At 37.1% G+C, this 23,070-nt stretch overlaps 1 long non-coding RNA gene across 1 annotated transcript; it reads left to right on the plus strand.

Moving 5' to 3' along the window:
* Window positions 1-844: 844 nt before the first annotated feature.
* LOC133266389 (uncharacterized) lies at window positions 845-15,902 on the plus strand. Its single transcript, XR_009742359.1, has 4 exons — window positions 845-912; window positions 4,666-4,725; window positions 7,670-7,941; window positions 13,152-15,902. It is a non-coding gene; the product is annotated as an uncharacterized LOC133266389 (long non-coding RNA).
* Window positions 15,903-23,070: the final 7,168 nt, after the last annotated feature.

The raw sequence follows: 23,070 nt of genomic DNA on the forward strand, positions 1-23,070 counted from the left end.
GTCCTCCATGTGAGTCTGTCCACATGAAAAATCCCGCTTGGTGAAGCCCCACAGGGATGGCATCCATATCACAGCAAATGCTGGGACCATTCATCACTTTGGTGCCTGGGATAATTTTACAATAACCTTGGCAGGCACAATTCTACAAAAGATGATTTTCAGCTGTAGGCCTGAAACCAGATTAGATCTCATTGTTTAATGACCAGCATAGTCATATTCCCAATGCTCTTAAGTGAGGTTTCTTTGTGCTATGTATTTCTTCATTTCAGCATTACACTTCGGATGCATAAAGGGACTGCCTATAAACTTATCTGAGACATTCCAGTATTAATCTTGGACAAAAACAAAAGGGGTAAAATTCATGGGATGTAATTAGTCAAATTGTAATTGAGTTGAGATTAGAGTTTGTCAAATATTTAAAGTTTCTGCCCTTCATAAAAGGGATAAAGGATGAAAAGTATGGGGTTGGGATAATCCCAGACAGAATAGATGAGTAACAATGAAGCTTTCAAAAGAAAGTTCACATATGTCTGTATGACAGTGAGATTTATGATTATTCTGAGTTGTTCACTTCAAAGTATCTTTAAGAATGGTTATTGTAAAATGGAACAAGGCAGAGTGAATTTCACATTGTGAACAAAGAAAAATTATCACTGAAAATTATCAACAAAAGCAAAATGGAAAAATGAGCTAAAGTCTTTCAGATTTTGTCCTGCACTAGACCTTAACTAGTATATATATAGATTTCTAGAAAAGGAAAGTAAAAGAAAAATGGGGGGAAGGTTCTTTATGTTATGTGTCTCTACTTGGTTTCATAATAACATATTGCTACTAATGCCCCGCAGTCCCTTGTTCCCTAAGGTAGCTGAAAGCCCCTCATCAGACTCTAATGAGAACCGGGTCAGAGCCCACGTGAGTGCACTAGAAGTCCATTTCAGGTTGGGTTTCTTATTAAATCACAGGCTTGAAAAAAGTCTGTTATTCTCAAAAGACATTGAAACAAGTGTGAAAGATATGCTGACTAGAAGCATATGTATTTTCTAAAGAATTGTTCTGAGCACCACTCTACAAAGTTTTCACTATGAAACCTATAAGCATTAAAAATATTCTAGAAGCTCATTCTTTCTTTTTCGAAGCACTGAGGAAACCAGGGCCTGTTCTTGCTGAATGTAGGTTGATTTATGCAAGTGAAGACAAATGGTTCTCAGTACGCAATCACCAAATTCAAAGTGAAATTCTAGAGCTTTGAACCCACATGACCTGAAGAAGAAACTGGTGTTCACACCAACCCTTGACAGGCAAAATTGCTGAGTTAGGAAGAAATATCAGCCATTCATCTGAATAGTCAAGGAAAAAAAATAATATTCCATGAATACCCACAAAACAAACTCATTATTTTTAATTTACGAAATTTATTGCTGCATCGTTTGTCACCCTCCCATCCCTTGAAATAATCAAATATTATAAAATATTTTGTGAGAAATAGAGTAATAGACTGATACCCACTTACCTAGGCAACAGGAGCAACATATTGAGGAGTGCATGTACACTTGCATTTGCTTACAGGAGTCTGAGAAGAAGTATGAAGGGATACAAATATGCCTTCTCATGCACATATATGCTAACAAAATGATTAATTTCCATGCATGTTTCCCTTGAGAAACTTTTCAAGATAAACATGAAAACACATCTCCAGGTACTGGAAACTCAGTGATGATCAGTCTGGTCTGTGGGAAGTAGGATGCAAGTTGATCAAATAAAATTGGTATTTTCAGTGGAATTAGAATTTGCTTACGGAGTGGCCTCTGTAGGTGTATCCATACAGATGTATGTAGGGCTCACCATCCTGATAAGGAGTAGGAACAATTTCTGCTTCTCTAGGTCAGATGTGTTGTATCACCAGGTCTTCTGTGGAAAGGTCACTGTGTGCCACTTTCCTGTCTCACCATTCCTCACATGCACTCATTAACCCTGTTACTCCTTCCTCTCTACCAGAAGACCCTCACCATCCTTGAAGCTGCATAGATGGCAGATTCCTGTTTTCCTTCTTTCCATCATTCCCCAATTTCTGTTGTTTCTTTTCCCTTTGTATGGGAAAGAACATAATTTAGAATGTCAATATAGTAACCTTTACAGAGACGAAGAGCTCATTTTGGTTTATAGTTGTTTTTGGTTTTGTTTCCTTTTACACTTGGAAGTCTCTAACGCATGTTGCTTCACATAGCCAAAAATTAGTCCTGTGTGAAATCAGTGCAGAAAAGTAAATGGATTAAAACCAGACTGACTTTAAAATAAAAGCAGCTAAAAGGAGTCATTGCTGTGTGCAGTCATTTACGAGGGAACGCAGAGGTTACCCTCTATCCTTTGGAAAGTCTATAGAAAACCTTTGGTAATAAGTACAAAGACTGATGGAGCTATACAAATGAAGTATTCATACAGGGAGCAATGTAAACATTTTGGTAAACTGTGCACCAGGAAAAAAAAAAAGAGCATTTTAAGGTAGGAGCACACAACTGACAAAATCCTCTTTAGTGACTAAATTGAGTAACATGTAAGTATCTCCTGCGCTCCTTCACATTATGATCTAACACTAGGAGGAAGTATTAAGGCTGGCTATGATTTATAAATTGGTTTCCGAAATCTGAGCTATTGTTTCCTGTTGAGCTGCTACCATTCCTACTGCTGGAGCAACAGGTGTAGTGAATTGTCTTTGTAGCATCTATGGACTCTTGAGGAAACCCTGGAGTCACTACCAAATGTTGTTGATGTTTCTTCCCCTTCCTTTTGGGAAACCAAAGCATTTTCTGCATTAGGGCAAGAGTTATGCTGTGCCCTGACACTTTAGTCATATGGGGGTTCTCTGGACACATTTCCTAACAAGTCACCCTTTAATCAATTCTGCCCCCACATCACCACTGTATGAAAGTGTTAGGATCTTACCACTGTGGTCAGCCTTGGGGGTCCAAAACCAGGAGGGTGGCATAATACTCTTAAAATTGTAGAAAAGTAACACATGTATCTGTTTAGAGATTGAGTGTGTATGGCCAGGAGCAAGGAGGGAGAAGGTGGCTTCTTCCAGCTTTATGGAAAGAAAAAAATGCCTTGTGTATAATGCTCACCAGCATTATGCAAAAGGCCATGGGATGCTGAGTGAATGAAAACGCCATTCAGCCTCCTAAAAGCATTTTTTATCTTCTAAAAAGAGGAAAGAGTGTAAAAAAATTGGGTGAAACTGCTTCTTTTGATACATGTGTTACAAGAAATTTAGGGTTGCTTGCCCTGAAACAGGATTTAAGAAAATAAAATGTTTGGAATTTGAAGCCACATAAAATAAAGTCTGAAATAAGAGGCACATTTTTATTGGTGATGATAGTTAATTATAGGAGTAGATCATCAAAGGATGTGCTAAATTTTCCACCACCTGAAATCTTTCAGCAAAGATTGGATATGTTAGTGATTATCTCTTGTTCAGCCAGAGGTTACGGGCAGTGTTATGCAGAAAATCAGATTAGAAACTCATAATGGGGCCTTATGGCCATGAAGGTACATGAAAGTCAATGGCAAAAATTTGCAGCAGTCAATGATTTGGTTCAAGGCAGAAACTTCTAAATGCAGATTTCTGTTTTCCATTCTGAATGATGAAATGTCTAATGTGACAGGAGCTGAATTCTGGCTGCAGTTAGACTGATGTAACTCTGGTAACTTCAGTGGAACCGCAGGATTTGATACAAGGACTTTTCAGACCTGTCTGTTTTGACAGAAGCATTATTACCACTTAATCAAAAACTTTTACTTTGAGAAGCTTGTTGCCATAAGCATTTATTGTGAGAAGAGAGGGTTTTTTTTTGGTTTGTTTTTTTCTTTTTTTTTTTTTCCTCTAGAGAACAAAGGAAAAGAAAAGGAGCATTTTAAAATTATAAATGCACCTGACTGGTTTCACTATGCCTAATAGAGGAATCTGTAATCAAAAATAAGTATCCGATTCCTAATAATTATTTCCAAGTTCACTGGCTAAGGATCCTGATAAGCTGTGAGAAGTGCTTTGTTTAAGAAGGAGTTAGGATACCTCACTGTCATTCTTTCAAGTTGCTATCTACCACACCGAGCAGAATCCCACAACTTTACAGGTGGAGCCACATTGCAGCTGGTGACACAGACAGATGACATATTTATTAGCTTGTCAAAGCTTCCTCTGTTTATGGAAGACTCACCCAGCTAAACAAAACAGTCTGCTTCCCATTGGCTAATTGAGCTGGCCCCTGTTGAGAGTCTCAGCAAAGTGCTTGATGAGGCATAAAATGATGATTAATTAATTTACTGCTCAGTTGATCATCAAACTGAGAGGTTTATGATTCTCACAGCGGTCAACACTCTCTCTTCAATGTGCAACAGCATGAGCAGCCTTCACACTGGCCTGCTGCTGCCTTTGCTATGACCTGAGATATGGTGGCTTAACTCAGGGGAAAAAGGGAAAAAATGAAAAGTTTCAAAAGGGATGTACTCAGCAGCCTTTCTCAGAGAGGCTTGTGAGTGCCAGAACACTTCTCACAAAGGGGCTTTTCATATCTCAGCAGTAATTAAAACTACTTTGCTGGACATTATTTTAGTACAGTGGATTGCATAACAACCTCCCTAAAAATAACAGTTTCTTCTCTGATTGCATAGGTGAAAGTCAGAATTGAAATGAAGTTATATAAATACAGGGCTTCACACTTGGAGGTATAGGTGTGTTAGAAGAAATGCCAGTACGAATCCTGATTGGGGTTGTCTCTTTTTTATTCCTAGAGCTTAATTTTAGTAATTTAAAACTCCTTAAAAAAACGCAAAAACCAAACCAAACCAAGCAAAAAAACCCAACCAAACAACAAAAGATAATTTTGAAGCCTGAAAGACTTAACGAGAGGCATTCTGTGCACAGTAGACACCACATCTAAAAACATTATTCAAAAAACGTTTTTGCATTTGTATGCATTTGCAGCTTGTGTGCAGCCACCTAGTGTTTTGCATATATTTTTGTGTGCAAAATTTTAAATATTTGCACTTATGATAATATCCTAACTTTTCTCTGAAATTTTAATTATTCATTCCTAGTGTGAAGACCACTGAATTCTGCTTTAGTTACAAGAATTTAATTCCAGAATAGTGCCAGGTGAATGAATATACATGTAAGAAAGTAAATCCTGTTGTCAGACAAGCATGTTTTATACCAGCCATTTCTCACACCAGCACGGTGTGGGACATATACATTGGTACAAGGACATGTGCATGCTAATGAATGCACATTTAGAAATTTCTTTTTTCGGTCAGACTGTACCAGAGTTATCAGACGTACTGAAAGACACCAGGAAAAGTCTTCTAAATGGCTGCATGCCTGAGCATCTGAGTGGGAAATAAACAGTTTGTCTGTATAATGGGAAAAGAAGGTAGGTTTGCAAATCAGGCTCTTCTTCAAGCATGGATAGCCCATTCTTGGACAGGGTTCTGTCTAGGAAAAAACTCAGTTAGAAAATGAAGTTGTTTTATATAACTTCCATCTTTTTATTTGGCTCAAAAGAATAATGAGAACAATAAGCAAGTCCAAGAAAGGAACTGAGTTAGTACAGTCAGTAGATACTTTGTTTATTAACTGTGTTTCTTCTTTGATTCAGCCAGGGAATCCAGGGAAAGCAGTAACTTTTTCTCAGCAAAGCAATGCAGAGAAACCTAAGTTAGCATATTTACAAAGAATATGTTATAATGCAAGAAAAGAACTTAGAAAAAGAACAGAAAATTAATAAATTATGATAGACCAATTTAATTTTAATAAAAAAAAGGGAAGAAAAACAGCGTGGATGATGATAGGATGAAATATCAATGTGTTCCAAGAACTTGCACCTTGCTCAAGGAATGGAAGAAGTCTCACTAAGCAATGTAAATCACTAGATTACATGGACCTACTTAAATAACACACTTTTTCAAATGTAACTCATCTCTCTTTTGGAAAAATATATATATAAAAAGAATTCATAAGAATTTCCTTTCAAAACATTTAGGAGCAAAAATCAACAAATATTTAGTGTAAACTTCTGTGATGTGATGTGACAGTGTGGGCTGATGTTTACTCTCAGGTGTGTAAATGGAGAGTAGTCTTTAGGTGCTAGATGTTTTTTACCTCAAAAATGGGATTATTGATATTGCAAAGACTGTATAAAAAGAAACTGTGAGAACAAATTTCAAAATCATGATCCAGTCAATGAGATAGATCTACTGTTACTAGATGCAAGCTTTATGCTGGCATTTTCAGATTTGTTAAAGTGCCGCTGAAGACATCTTAGAGGAGTGATTATGGAATTTAGTAACTTGCCCAGACAAGAATACAGGCAGCAAAAAAGTCAGACTTAACTCTGCCATAGTCAGATATTGATTGCTAGATAGTTATGTTTCTTTTGGACATCTTTTATGCTACCTTTACATTGCTATTGTCAATAAAGAGTAACAGTGTAATGGAAGCTCTGCAATTCTCTCTGCAGTGGGCATTCTGGTAGAAAAAATTGACCATCTCTGATCTTTCCTCACTGTTGTATGTGCTACCATAGTCTAAAAAATTCATTATTTTGTAACCATGTCTGCTTTCTCTCACACTTCTTTTTACGATCCCCTTCCCAGGGTCTGCATAAAGGTACATAGTCCTTCATTTTTATAGCTTCATAAAATGTAATGGTAAAAATACCATTAGCTAATCTGGTTGACTACCTTTGAAACATGGGCTGTAGAATTTCACCTGGTTATCCCTGCACTGAGCTGAATAATGTGTATTTGACTAAAGTGTATCTTCCAGATGGATATCTAGTTTTGATTTGAAGACATCAAAGGCCACTTCCCTGACAGTTTTGAAAACATCAAAGAGTACTGAGCTTATGGAAGATAAAAGAAAATGAGCTAATTGCCTGGATGCTGAAGGGAAATTTACAGCAAATATTTTGGTCCTATTCTGGGCTTTAAAAATCTGGTGTACTGCAAAGACTGCAAGCCATTATTACACACATATGTAAAATAGGCTTTTTTTTTTTTTAGATCCAGGCTTCACATGGTAGACAAACAGGTCTTGAGGAAAAAAAAGAAAAATAATTTAACATCTACCATAGTCTACCATTGGCAGTCTTTGTAATGGACAGTCTCAGGCAGAAGAAAATGATCAGCTGACTTTAAAAGCAGACTATCAAACTCTCTTAGTTAAGTTATAGACTAGGGAAAAATGAAAGGTAAACTGAAGAAAATGGAAGGAGAGAAAGGAAAGTAGAAAGTGGTTCAACTATAGTTCAGCAGTCTCAAAGGGAAGACTTTCCTCTTGCCTTCCCACTCTGTCATAGAAAAATCAAGGTTTAAATAATCTGCTTCTGAGAAGTGTGGTGTTTTGTTTTGCTTTTTTTTTCTCTGTAACTTTACATCTTTTTCTTTTGTTTTGTTTTTTTTTTTAATCACGTTCTACTTTCTTACTAGTAGAAATAATATTAAGAATACATTTTCTGATGAATTTAATTATTTAGTGGCATTACAGGGCAGACATTCTAACATGTAGAAAGATTTAAATTATGTCTCAATGAAGCCTTTGTATCTTATTATTTTGTCTTTTTTGAGAATGTTCAGTTTTGTGCTTGAGTAATCAACTAACAACTTTTCTGTGTTTTAGGACTGAAGAGTCCCTAAGTACTAGCCATTTTCAGTGGTAGCTTGGGCCATCACCTGGTATCTGGCAGGGACACAGGGACCATTTGACAGCTTGGAAACATTTGATAACAACAATTTTGAGAACAGATTGAATTACACTGTTGAAAGAACAGTGAAAATAGTGAAACCGGAATTGAGAATATTTTAAAAATGAACTAATGTTTCACAGAATGAAAATATATGGCACTTCAATCAGACTGAGAAGACTTTCCTAACAGCATGGCTGAGAAGAGTGTGAGATACTTTTCTTACATACTTATCTTATAGATTGAACCCGATGAACTGTCGCTTACTGTAGCACTTCCGAAATAAATAAAAATGAATGAAGACTTTACTTGGTTTTGCCCTGGCACTTATGAGATTTTATTTGAGTAGAATGTAACTGTGGCTCAGCAAAGAAAGACTCATGTCCCTCTAATAGTTCACCATAATGGTCTGGGGAGAGTTCACATTAACTACAAACATCCTTTGGCCAAACACATTCTTCTGACAGTAGGTTCAGCCATGGACTGTGGACAGCTCCTGGAAGAACAAATTTCTTCTTGACTTTTCCCAAGTACGCTCCTGCAACATAGCCGTGTGGGCATGGAAAAACCATGAAATTTTATCAGACAGCTTTAACAAATGATGGATTTGCCATTGAATATCCTCTTTGAAAATAACATTAAGTGGGTTGAAAAAGAAATCTTCCTTATTCACTGAACTACTTGTTCTTTAAAAAGGTTAGCTTATTAACTGGTCTGTTAAAGCTGGCACTGGAAGAAATGGTAGAGAAGAAAAGGCAGAAAACACACAGCTCAGTCTGGCTTGGGAAGCACTGTGGTTAAATCCACAAGGCCAGAGAATGCACACCATTGAGAAGGAATGAGGAGGGTGGACAAAGTGAGGCTGAAAAAGAAATGCATTATTACGATTATAAATATTTGTATACAGATAGGGAAAAAAAATTTGGAATAGAGGTGATTCTGCATAGCATTTATAAAACAAAATGTTGTCATACATTAACAAGCTGACCTGCTGAATCTGGCACATTACTTTTTATTGCTGTAGTTGCACTGAATCATTGAAAGTAAGAAATCATTAATGAAACTAAAATCAAGGAATGAAAAGAGTGATGTAAAAATAAACTGAAGTGTAAAGTAGATTTTAAGTCATTAGCTGATAAGTCTGCTTGCTCAAAACATTTCTATCCGTATAGATTTTCATGATCTTATTCACTTTCAGTAGGATTCCCAGAACAGGGATGACATTTGAAGACTCCTTCACCAATTTCTCTCTATTGTTGTTAAACAGTATCATTATTCCTTGGATCAGGACCCTACTTAGAAAGGCACAGTGTAGTACAAAATTTTATTTCAGATAAAATATAACAGTAGATCTTCCCAGCTATGGATGCAAAGCTTGTTTCATATGAAAACATTTGCATTGACTGATGAGCACCTTGCTGTGACAGATCAAGACTGCTACTCTAACAGTTAAAATGGTTGACATCTTTTTGTTATGTTGTCCAAATGATAAATTTGATATTTCAATCAGAATTACTTGCTTCTCCTGTAATTCCATGGCTATTTATCTATTTGGCACCTAATTTTTTGTTAGTTGTTTGTGATTTTTTCCTTTTCTTTTTGGTAGGATGATAGTTAAGTTTCCCAGTCAGAAATTCACATATCTTTGTTTTTTAGAAGAACATGTGGCTGTTGTCAACAGTATTTGACTACACTAAGATGCATTTATTGTCAGCAATAAAAGAAAGCATCCAAAATGTTTATCTAATTATGCTTAGTTTCAGGAAACTAGCAAGTTTCCTCACACAAACAGAATAAGAATTAAGGAGGTGTAGTGCTGAACAAAACCACCTCTATTGTCGAACATTAAAAACAGTTCACTTTGAAGATAAATTAGTTCCTCAAACTTAAAGTGCCCTCAAGCGTGAATTTTCCTGTGTATTTTTGTTTTCCTTTATTTCACAATTTGTTCATTTGTTTTAATCGCAATTAAAGCTAAAATGACTTAAATTTTGATAAAGTCACTGTCTTTGGGAAGTATCTTGGGTGGCATTTACCAAAAATAAATTTCTATACTGTCATACTGTAAGTGACTACAGACTTTAAACCAATTTCTGTGAATTCAATTAGATACTGGATTAGATTTCTGAGTTTTTAAAGCATTAAAAGATCAAAATATTACATTTAAGCTTAATACTCTTGTGTTGTACCTTTTTCCACCATAAATCTTTATATGCTATCATTTAGCTTTTCTGTGATCCACTGATATAAAAAAAACCACCTTCAACTATATTGGTTAAAATAAATTAGATATCAAAAATCTTCTCAGCTTTGAATTAATTTTTTTCTTCATATACTTTGAACAAACAATCACCATAAGTTTCAGGAGAGTGAGCAGGGTTTGAGAATTATACCTGCATTGAGCAGAGTTTGGCTATGCTTTACTATCAAAGGCACAGATACTTTTGTAGAAGTAAGTCTTAAAAGGCCTATCAAAGCTAATGAAATAAGAAAACAAATAACACTGTAAATTGAAAAAATAAATGTAGTGTTTAATGAACACTTATTGACCAATAACCTGCAACTAATGTAACTGTAGATTTTTACTTTGGCTATTCATAGCTTTAAAAGGCAGCCATTTGAAGCTGTAGAGACAATAGGGTGAAGTGATGGTTAACAGAAATGCATTTTATTAAAAGCTAAATTAAATAAGACCAAATTGGAAGTAGATGAAAAATCCTGCTTAATTTAATATACCCTTGGCTGTTCATATTGTTGAGTCTTGCTGGTTCTTTAGCATGTAAAATGGGGAGGTTAAAATCTGAGAGGGTTTTTTTTGCCATTGCCAGCATTTCTAACAGAAACTGTAATTTTAGTTTGATATTTCTTACAAGCAACCTGTAAGCTAACAATGCTTTGTAATGAGGAAGCAGCTGACCTTCTAAAGCCATCCAATAACAAGGATTGTATATTGCAAAGTGTACACTCTTTATGTGGGACTAAATTGGACAATCTTTATTTACACTGGGTACTTTCTCATCATGGATAGGACACATTTTACTTTAAATAAGAATTATATAGACCTTACAGTTTCCTGTAATTTACACAAAATACAAAGAAATATAAAATACATAACATATATAGAAATAAAGAAAAATTCAGTAGCTTAATTTCTGCAAGAATTATTTGGGAGTGAGGCTCAGGTCCAGAAAAATAATTTTAAACCCAAAGCAAGTCTGGCTAATGAATGGATTACATAACCTTGTGTAACGCTTTGAGATTTCACCCTACTGAAAGAACAGTCAATTTTTCCTTTTCTTTTTACTTTCTGTGTGGACTGTGTGAGCCTGCCAGGTGCATGTGGCTGACACACCAGCCATTCTTGGACCTATGGGGCTCTGGCACACTTAGAAGGCCATGGTCTGGATGGTGTTTTCCTTCTAAACTTGCCAAACTGCAATAAGGCAAAAACTTGGGTTTCCCAGACCATATAAAGTTTGTCTTTGCTATATGAAAGAGGAGTTAGGCATCCCTTATGAGTTCAACAAAACAGGAATGCAAGCGTGTGTTGAATATACAGGGGCAGAATGCCTTATCCTGCCAATGGGAAAGTCAAGTTATAAGCAGCAGAACAATTGATTTGGGCACCTTACTTAGGACTCCTGGGACTAGTGGTTTGGAACTTGTCCTCTTGATGAATAAAAAAAGTCATCTCACCCTTTGCTAACAATCTGAAACAAATAAAAAGATAAAGGACAGGCAAAGCCCTGCTCTGAATTCCCTTGTTACTGGTGTTACTCTAAGGATTCAGAGATAAGTACTAAGGTGTGTTCACATAGCATATTGCGTTGGGTTTTCATGTCAAGGCTTTTGTAGCTAGGGGGCTACAGGGGTGCATTCTGTGAGAAGCTGCTGGAAGCTTCCCCTGTGTCTGATAGAGCCTATGCCAGCTGGCTCCAAGTTGTACCTGCTGCTGGCCAAGGCTGAGCCCATCACCGACAGTGGTAGTGCATCTGAGATAATTAAGAAAGGGAAAAAAGAAATCCCATGCAGTAGCAATTGCAGCTGGAGAGGAGTGAGAACAAGGGAGAGAAACAGCTCTGCAGACACTGAGGGCAGTGGAGAAGGAGGAGAGGAGGTACTCCAGATGCCAGAGCAGAGATTTCCCTGCAGCCCTTGATGAGGCATGGTGAGGCATTGACTGTGCCCCTGCAGCCATAGAGGTCCATGGTAGAGCAGACACTCACCTGCAGTCCATGGAGGTCCCCATGCTGGAGCAGGAGGATGGTTGAAGGAGCCTGTGACCTCTTGGGAAGATCCTGCTCTAGCTACAGTAGCATATTTGCATTTTCTGAGGGTGAAGAATGAGGCAGAATTTCAAAGGTATTTAGGTTATCCAGTACCACTTACACAATGAAGGAGTAAAGGAGGAGTAAGTGCTTCTGAAGTTCCTTTAAGGCATTTGTTTGCTTTTTGGAATTTTATCCATGGAAACCAGAAACATCTAAACTAAACTAAATAAATCAATTTTAAAATACACCAATGTTTTAATAAAATTGTTATACTTATTTTTTTTTTGGCACATACAATAGAGTACAGCTTAGCTAGCAAAAGAATGCAGTAATGTTGTATATGTGCACATTAATTCAGTGCTGGTTTTCATCTAAACGTTGTTTAGTATAAATCCTGCAGGGAGGGAGAAGAAGAAACAATAATCTAATCGTTAAATAATGGGCCATTCTTCATCCTTAATACACTAATGCAAAAATTAAGAATCAAAATATATTTTAAGCTATATAACCACATTAACAAAGATTAATTGACATAGTTAACCAAAGAAATGTTACATTTCGTATGAAGGCTATATTTGGTGAAGAAGCAGCATGTTTTGAAGGACAAATCATCAAACGAGAATGTATCTTTCTTTGGGGAAAAAAAAGAAAAGAAAGAAAATACAGAAACACAAACCAAGAGGGAATTCAGTTTAAACAATGTTCCATGCATTCTTATTCAAAGTATTAAGAAAGTTGGCAATATCTTTCTCTAAGTCTATCCATTTTCAGTACTTTGTGTTTTAGGTACAGTTTCCCTAAAAAGGGGGAAAGCAGAGCCCTCCACAGACTATTCCTCCTTGCCATGCAGTCTGCCACAGGGAGCAGGACAGACAGTAAACTCTGAGGACTAGCATGACAAGTACACTGTTCTTTATCCAGAGGGCAATGCAGGAGATCTGTATGACTTTGAAGCCTGAGTCCCATTTACCTGCCCCTGGGGCTGGCTAACTTCAAGCTCCAGGGCATAGTGCAATTCAAGATTCATTGGATCAGGAAGGAGAACTCAGAAGTCCTCTTTCTGGATAAGTGTTTTGTCCCATAGGTTAAAGTCATTCATTTTTTTCCCTCCAGCTTAACTAATATTGATTTTTCTTTGCAAACATAGCTTCCACTAGTATGATGACAGAAATTTACCCCAGCAAACCCTATAAGCAAGTAATTATAGCTTTCACTTGAGAAATATGTATTGTCTGTACTGTGAGCTGAAAAGTGCTTGGGCAGAGACTGGCAGCAAAAAAATACCAATGAGCTGACTGTTGTCCTATTGTACAGAGGGAAATGTCTACTACTTCCACACCTGTAAAACTCCATGTGAATGAGCTGTCATATGTCTAAGTGTATAAGAAGATTTTGGGCAGTGATTTCTGGTATACCAACCCCCAGAAACAGGTGGGTTATCCCTCAGTTATGATGTCCTGCATTACAGGTTCTCTATTCACTATCTCATATAACCAACTTCTGATGAAGGGGAAGGTGAAGAAAAATTTCCATGAATAACTTTCCTCCTCAGAAGCCAAATTCTATTAAGGAGATAAATAGTTTCCTGTCCCCACAGGTAAAGCAGAGAAAAACCATTACAAATCTACTCAGGCCCAGAGACTGATCCTGTTGCTAAAGCATATTCTACATTCTTCCCAAACATGTTCAGCTGCAATTTGGCCAAGTGCTAACTTAGTCTTCCCTTCCCTTAGTGTCTATAAGTAGCTAGTTTTAGCAGTTCCTCAAGACATGCTGGCACTTGGGATCTTTTTCTTAGGCATCTATTTCTTCATCTTTAACCAGATCAGAAACTCAGAGAGCTGGATTTCGCAAGCCTGCTAGGTAGCTAGGTGTTGAGCATCCCTGTTGTCATAATACATAGACTGCTTATCATTCCAGCCCAATGTGCCTCACAGAGCAATTCACAAGGTAGTGGAGCTTGGAATAGCTTCCCTCAGAGCCACGTGCAGTAGACATTACTAACTTCTAAAGCAGGAGGCTAGGAGAAATGTAATAGCCTTTTAATGGAATAGTCTTTTTTTATGCACAGACTACTTTCTTGGGGTATGTTCCTGTCATGTAATTTTATTTGACAATAACTCTTACACTGACAAAGGGAGCTTTCAAGAAAAAGAAAGAACAAACAACTCTTAAAATTGAATACATGAAGATATAAATGACACAGGGAAATTAAAACTCAAGGTGAGCTTCAAGGTACTGAAGGGTGGAGGTGGAGGAGAGGGAAGCAGTGAGCAATGGCAGTGATTGAAGAAGGGAAACCAAAAGGAATCACAGGTCACAGACTTCCACACAAGCTTCTCCATAAGGCTCCATAAAGCAGGTGTTGGCCTGCCCCCTCCCCAGCACCCCTCCTCAGCAATAAGTGTTTTTCTATGGCTTGCCCTTTAAATGTTCAGAAGAGAAAAATCTGACATCTTGACACAATTTCTATATATGCAGATGATGCAAGTGCATGAAATGTAGGTTTTACTAATATCTTAAATGTAACGTGAGGCAAACATTAAGCCATGGTGTTTAAAGGTCTGACTTACTTTTAATGTAAACAGAGGATTTATGCATACCTGTGATTACATACCAGTTTTGTTTTGTTCCTATGGTCACGAAGGTGTCAGTCCAACACCATCCTCACTTGGATATAACTTCCACAAGGGATTTATTCACAATAATTCAGAGATAATTTCACAGTTCTGTTACCCAAAGTGTGCACTTCAGAATAATAAAAAGAGCAATAAATGTATTCAAGAGAAAGTTTATTTTAATTCTTAAAAGTTTGATGGCTTCTGAAAGCACCTTTTTGATACTTTTATTGCTGAATAACCACACTCAAAAGTTGCTTTTCATCATGGACTGGTGTTGTCAAAGCACCATTATACCATAAACCCTAAAACCTTTTTTACCATTAGGAGTATGCCTTTCTTAGAAAAGTATATGGAAGAAACCCCAAAAACTAGCTTTGCAGTGAACTCCAGAGATCTATAAAGACCATAATAATATGCTATGGTAATGCATAATGAAGCAAAAATGCAGACCAGGAAGAGGATTCATGAATCCTTAACCCTAGTGTTAGTTTTCAGAGAATTATGGCTCAAATACCTTCAAAGAACAAATCTAATGTAATGTAACATACAGAGAGAGGCACTTAGATGCCCAAAACAAGACATTTAGGCCTTTATAGGTCAACTCTGTCTTAAATTCCACCCGAGAATTAAGCATCAACTGGTAAAGATTTCTACACTATAATCCCTGTTTGCATCTTTTCAGAAATTGCAGCAATTTTGTCACGTTGAGTATTATTAAGGTGCAACCTTATAAAAAAAATGCAATCAAAATGGAGTTATTGATCACAGTTTTCTCCAAAACAAGCTTTACTCATGGTCCCAACTGAGGAAGATTAATTTCAACATGAGTGCCTCTTCTGCCTCTCTGATGTCACAGTCTGACAATCAATATTTTACTCTTCTGATGGGCTGCAAACATTTCATTTTTAAAGCTCATATGAAGCGTATTTTTGATGTGCAAATATTGATAGTATTTTGGGGGAATATTTGGACTTTTTAAAATTCTTTCAAAGCCAATCTTGTGTGTATACATGTATGTGTGTGCACATTAATATATTTTCAGTTTAAAAGGACCGGAGTAGAATAAGATGTACTATAATTTGTGAAGAGAATCCACCTTTTGCTACAAACTAAGATAACATAATGCATCCTGTATTGTGTATGCTGTATTGTGTATTCTGTACATTTATTATTTATGACTATTTCAGAAACATATGTTTTTTCCGTACCCTTTCCTTAAAAATGGAAGTTATTTTGTTTTGTTATGTTTTGTTTTGTTTTTTAACTAAAGATGACATGGAAAAAGATTGTCCTTGCTTGTGATACTAGGATTATCCATAGGAAGTTAAAATATCCTTTTTTCTCTATGTGAGTTTTGCTTGAGTTAAGGATGTTGCACCTCCCTAATCGGGGAGGTTCAGTCTCTATTTTCTGTAGGTACCCACCAGAGGGAGAAACAGAAATTTACTGTAAGAATTGACCGAGACAACTTACAGACAGCAAAAATTCATAGCGGGTGAAAAATTTCTCAAACATTTAAATAGTTGTAGAAGCATTAATGTGCAAAACACCCTACATCCCTTGGAATTATTATTTTCCATGTCCTTTAAAGCACAAAAAAAGCTCTTGGCAGTCCTGGGGTAATGATTGGACTTAGAATCATAGAATAGTTAGGGTTGGAAAGGACCTTAAGATCATCAAGTTGCAACCCCCCTGCCAAGGGCAGGGACACCTCACACTAAACCATATCACCCAAGGCCTCGTAAAACCTGGTCTTGAACACTGCTAGGGATGGAGCATTCACAGCTTCCCTGGGCAACCCATTCCAGTGCCTCACCACCCTAACAGGAAAGATGATCTTAAAGGTCTCTTTCAACCTAGTTGATTCTATGATTGTGTCCTTTATGTGCAAATATTTACACTTATGCCTGTGTACATTATAGTGGTATATACATATGAAATTATATATACATATGTTTGCCTTCTGCAAACACTTCAGAAAGCAAAGTAACTAGCAAGACTATTTAGCAAATCAGAAAACCCACATTAGTGCTGCTGAATATGGAGACTGGGTTCTTAATTGCAGCTTGACAGTCGGATTCTAACTTTTATGTATGCACAATTAACTAACAGCAGGACTATACAATCCTTCAGCCAGTCTGGTCAGCTGCCCAAATATGCTAAATCAGAGGGGTGGTGTGCCTGGAGCACTTTCCAGCACAGTTTCTGTTTCATTGGTTGTTAGCTACTCACATACAAGGCAGAGGATTTGCACTATTGTTTTTTTTTCAGTAATGATCAAAACAGGGACAGGGCTGGGTAACTATCCTGGCACATTGGGGTGGTTACATGTCAGATACTCAATGTTGACAAAAAACAAACTTTAAATCAATGAACAACAGGCTTAAGAAATAATCAGAAAAGAAAAGGAAATTGATGGCATGTTAGAAAAGGATTATTATTGCTTGGGACTGGAAATTAACACAGAAACCAGCCTCAAGACACATCACAAAAGCAAATATAGACATTCTCAAAGGTTTATATGCCTCAGGACAAAAATCATGACACAGTATTTCCTGCAATACTGAGCAGAATTCATTTTTTCTAATAATTAATCCTGGAAATTAGTCACAAGTCTATCCTCATCATTATGTTTTGGCAGTCTGTGTTGAGCTGATTGCTGGGTAGACATTGGTTCTCAGTAAGTGACTGAAAACACTAAGTTGAAGAGAAGTAGACTGATCCATTTGTGAATTATGATGAGGCTGGCATCCAAAAGACTTTGGAGGAGAATAATTATGAAATGTCTGTCATTTCATCATAACAGTCTGTCTTTAATCAAAGCATGTTGTAAATAGAAGTGTTCAGAAGTTATCAAAGGAAACAAAGTTTTGTCAGAAAATGCTACTTCATCCAGTCTGAAGTCTTTCATTTAAAACATCTTGGGTTCAATGAAGTTTTAGCAAACTCAAGGCAAAGTTCAAAGAGAACCCTGCCTGGATTCCAGCAGAGTCTGCCTGGGCTACGGACATTGGAAACAGCCATTACAGGTCAGATCAAAACTAAATGAAAGAGAAACTTGCAGTGAACTTGGAATCCCAGTTTTGGGCCAGCTTTGGTTATGAGGTATTTTTACTGCTATTTAAAAAAGAAAACTTTGTATCTAGGACCTACAGCCACATAAACAATTTAAAATTAGAAGAATGTGATCAAAAATGCACATTATTCTTCTGCTATGACCTCTAAAGAGCATCTGAAATTAAAAGAAATTATACTGAAACAGACTTTTTAGGAGTATATGCATTACATGTATGTATTTATAAAATTAAGTTCCAAGTGATATAGATGCCTCACAGAACTTCATTTATGATATTTGGTGACTTTTTAAAACAAAATACAAACGTCATTTTCATTACCAAAATATAAAGTGAAAAAAATATGCACACATAAAATATCAGTAATTGTACTTAAATATGTTCAGGTCAGTGTCTATTCAAGAGAGAAGTGCCTAAACTCTGAAAAGATAATTTTGCATATCTCAGTTCCTTTAGAATCATTTCAGCTATCTCTTGTTACCATTAATAAAGTGAGGTAAGGTTGTAATCATGATGGCATAGCACATACATTCTAGTATATAAAGAGAGACAGTAGATCAACTGAAGGGTAAACACCCAGGCAAATGTCTTAGCATTATTATCTTGTACAAGATATTTAACATAACACTATCTTACAAGCTCATAAAATTTTTCAAGTAATTTTTGAAATCCAGAATTCTTTCTGAGCTTTTCTGTCTGTACTAAAAATAAAAAAAAGGTATGTTTCTTATCAACTTATTTGAAAGAAAAATCCTATTGAAAACTAAACTCATTTCAGTTACATGTTGAAGTGATTGTGCTAAAGGGTCTTACTGTATAAATGGAGCACACAAGCCAAAAACAATACAAATGTTTAGCTGCTGGCTTTAGCCAGTCTCTTTCAGTGCAAATCATAATTGCTTTAGGACTTTCTGAATCCACTTTTGAATTCAAAGCTTCAGACAAATAATTGGATTTCCTGAAAACATGCTGAGCTATGTTGCTCTCCCTGTCTTGCTTTATGTCCTCAGGGCTCCAGTCTCTGCTTTATATCAAGCTGCACCTAGTAGGCTAATTGGAGGGATGGGTAGATCACTCTGCATTAACATGTCCATCTGCATTAAATAAAATCTCCTTAACAGTCTTTATCATCTTCAACAGAATTATCACTTCAGAGTTGAAGAAACAGGAAATCAAGTAAAAATGGCTGCGTAATTTACCAATGGCTCGGGTGCCTTAGCCCTGTACACACATGGTCCAAGCCAATTATATTCTAGCTGACTTATTTTTACAGTACTTTGACGTTGTATACTCACTTCATGTGTCTCACTGACTGGAGGGCAGCTTTAAATATGCTCTGGGCTATCTGCCTAGACATTTCTTGCTTTAGGTAAAGTACAGTTGAAATACCATTTGAGTTTGATCTGCAGGGCTTGTAAATATGTAGTATCAAAGATTAAGCTCTTCAGTTTCCCACCATAGGGGCAGGTGTACAAAAGATAACATATTGAAAAATAAGGTGTTGCTTTTTTATTGTTGTTATTTAACATTAATATCATGTAATAATCTGGTGACCTTTTTTTCCCCCATGTGTGGAAAAGGAATAATCAAGCTAGTGTGGCTGCTGAGGCAAAAAGCCATCCATTGCCTGTGAAATCTCTTGGGTCAGGTTTGCACTAAGAGTTCTCTTGGCATAGCTGTGTTTTGTCAAAGTCTGAAAAATTTGCACCTTCTGGCTGACCTCACTGTGTTGGAAAACACTAAACCCTAACACTGTGAAGACACAGTATGGCTCTAAGGGAAGTTTAGGATGACTTCACTTAAGACATTCAAGCAAAGGGCATACCAATGCTGACAGAAATTCTTTTCTTGTGTCTCAGCACCAATTTGATGGCACTTTTCACCCCTTCACATGCTATTTGTAACCAACCTCCTTTGCTACTGCTACCACCTTTATCTCTATTCTTTCATTGCAGTCCCAAGCATAGCAGAAGATGGAGACACCTGTCTAGTCTTCACAGTAAGCAACCATCTTCTGCAACCTGTCTGTTACCTTGATGGGGTTTGACTTACATATCTGGCTCTTTGAGGACTTTTTTTTTAATTAGGTTTTACTGGTTGTGTTCTTGAATTCTGTTATTTTGTACTTACTGCCAACTGAAGCCATTTTGCATGGCTGAAGTAGAACAGTTAATGATACCGCAAAAAACCATGCATTGAGATATTATTGCGCAGAAGCATACATACTGGACCATCTTTTCCATTTTATTTCTTTTCTGGTCTGGGTCTGCTTAAGTTTAAGATTGTTTTTGTCTCCTACAGTTTGTACCTTTATATGATCTATCAAAAAAGCCTTACTGGGTAAACCCAGAGGATTAGCGCCAGAATGCTGTCTTCACGAGGTGGCCAGTAACGGGAGAAGGGTTAGTGCCACCCGCTTGCCAGAAAACAGCAGCAGCAAACCACCAGTTACTTCAGGGCTTTCCCTCTGTTATGAACAGATTTAACATAGTCCCTGTACTGACCCTTCTGAACACTAAAGATTACTTCTCTTTATAGTGAAAACTGACCATATATTCCTACTTTCTCTGTCACATCCCAGACAGTTTTTACTTGTGGAAAGCCTTTCCTTATTCTGCTAAGGCTACTGAATTTCCTGCACACCCTGCCTAATTAAGCATTTTCCTCTTCTGAGAGCATCCTCAGCAAGCTTATTTTCTTCTGTCACTGTGGAAGATCATCACTCTTTGGTTTGGCACAGCTGCGGTACTGTTACAGTCTCTGCCAATTATGGATGGATCTTATTACTGAGGTTAAGTTCTAACCCACCCACCTCCACCGTCATTTGAAAATCTGTAATAATTTTGTCAAACCTTAATGGCCATTCCAGATGCCCATTTATTGTGGCATGACCCACAAGCTACTGTGTTACAAATGGTCACAAAAATATACGCACCATCTGTGGTAATGTTTGAGTTTTCTATGCAACTCTTGACATATAAACCAGGAATCCAGCCATTTCTGGTAATAGAAAAGTTGGTCAAAGCTGGAATTAAATCTGAATATTAAATAGAAGATATCATGTTCCATCTTCAACAGCTGATTTTTTTTTCCAGAAACCAAATTTACTTTGATGAAAAAATGCTCTGTGAACAATGTATCTGTAACCATTATGCATCAGATGTCAGTTTCGTGTATAATTATTCTTTTTATGTCCAGGTAAGAGGTATTAAGATGAAGCTGTGCAAAGCTACATCTGAGTCACAACAAAGCATGTCAGGCTCACAGGATAATGCAAAAAGTGAGGGACTTCATGAGGGCTCTAGTTTAACCTCCTGCTCAAATCATGTTCATCTGTGAGGTTAGACTGGGTTACTCAAGGCTTTATCTGGTCTTGAAAACCTTGAAATGCTCAAGGATTAGGCTTGCACAGTCTTTGGTTGACTGAACTCATTTCAGTTTATGCCTTTGGCTCTCATCCTTTCACCATGCACCACTCAGAAGAATCTGGCTTTATCTCCCCAAAAGGCTCCTCTTAGGTGCTGGAGATGACATTGGGTCTCCTCAAAGCTGTCTTTTCCCTGTACTGAATAAATCCTATTGCCTCAGCCTCTCCTTAAAGGGCAAGTATTCCAGTCTCTGACCATCTTGGTGGTCTACATGTTGTACCTGTTTCATTCAATCAACATTTTTATTTTCTGAGTCCAAAACTGGACTTAGATTTCTAGATGGTGCAAATGATTGCTGAGTGAAGATGAAAAATAACTTGCTGAAGTGACCTGACTTACAGAATAGGTTTTGTGGGTGAGACTACGTGGCTGCTTAAAATATGACATCCTTCATAAAATGCCATGCAGCTGCTTGATTGGCATCATTCTTTATCCAAGTATTTGGTTTTGCTCTGGAGTTTGGCAAAAATTTTTACCCTAGACACTACCTCTAGAATTTTGCATGACATATAAGTTTTCAATTTAGAAATTGTTTTTAAACCTCATAATTAGATGTTGAAGATGGAAATGAAAACATCTTCTTGAAAGTGCAAATGGGTTAGCAAGGCTGCAGTAAGGAAGAAACCTGCAAACATCATGCCCTTGTTGGAACAAACCAAACCTAAGTGACAGGGAGAAGGCTGATTGGTATAGGGAAGAGACTGGATAGTCCTCATTGGTGAGATGTGGAAGCCCATAGGGCTCTGCTCTTTTGCTTTCTCATGGCCTTGTGTAAATTACCATTTCATGACCATTCTAGGGAGAGGGCAGTTAACTGCTTCATTAGGAAAAGGATGAGTTTCTCCTAGCTTTTCAGAAAAAAAATGTTGGCTTTATATCAGAATAAACATGTTGAGGAGTCCAGATCCCTGCAGCCAGTTATTTTTTAAGCAATAAATTCCTTACAGCTTTCTGGCATCAAGCCTTACAGCTTTTGTGGGAAAGGAAGAAGTTGTATTATTTTCCTTTTTGCTATTTCATTTATATCACAGAAATGGAATGTCTTTCACACTGATTGTATGTGCTTTGTCATTCATAGATGTAAAGCCAAAATGCCCCTGTGATTCTTAAATGTTCTGTAGTGAAGCCTTTCTCAAGACTTTCCCAAAACTTATTAGTGCACCATCCAGGCTACAAACCAATACCTGGATAGCTCTGCTTAAATCCCTCTGACAGTCATCTGACAGAAAACATGTCTGTACTGCTGAAGGAAGGAGGAGCCACCTTTGTTTTCCTAACAGAAATGTATTTTATAAACCTTTCTTTAAAGTCCTTAAAAAGACTTTTTGTTAATCTAATCTAATGCCTTTTGGTTGTTGAAACTAGCCATGGGTATGTTGGCCACCACTTAACTTTTTGCTTTCAAAAGGAGGATAGCAAGAGGAATGTTAGAGTGTAGTTGCCTTGCAGGGCACAGCCCCTGTACCTGAAGAATAATGACTCAAGACCTGGGTATATTTCCTGAAATGAGGGGAGTAGTAAAATCTCTATCTATTGTGTTCTTCCAAAGATGGAGATGGGAATAAACTTGGGAGATGCATGCAGGAGATTTTCAGCTCTTTCACCTGTGTGAAAAATGGGTAAGAGTTAATAGTCATTAGAAGCTGAAAATTTAAGTTAGAATTCCTTTTCTGTTTTTTTTTCTTTTTTTTTTTTTTTTCATGTGGAAGGCTTTTAGTTGCATGAGGAGCCTTCCTCAATCTGTAGTCATACTTAACTATTTAAAGTCTCTAAAGCATACTCACTGAACCCTGGCCATGATTCAGTAATTGCAGTAGTAGGTCCATCAGCATAAAAGCTCGTGATCTAATAGAAGGCAGTTGAAATCAAATGGGTTTCCTTCACCACCTTTCAGGTAAAAGACAGAACACTAGCTTTAGGGAAGCAACACTGCAGTAGTCAAT

The sequence above is a fragment of the Pezoporus flaviventris genome, unplaced genomic scaffold (assembly GCF_033815535.1).
Source record: "Pezoporus flaviventris isolate CSIRO_AGI_PZ_B2104156 unplaced genomic scaffold, CSIRO_AGI_Pfla_v1 ptg000007l, whole genome shotgun sequence".
In the NCBI taxonomy this organism is placed as follows: Eukaryota; Metazoa; Chordata; class Aves; order Psittaciformes; family Psittacidae; genus Pezoporus; species Pezoporus flaviventris.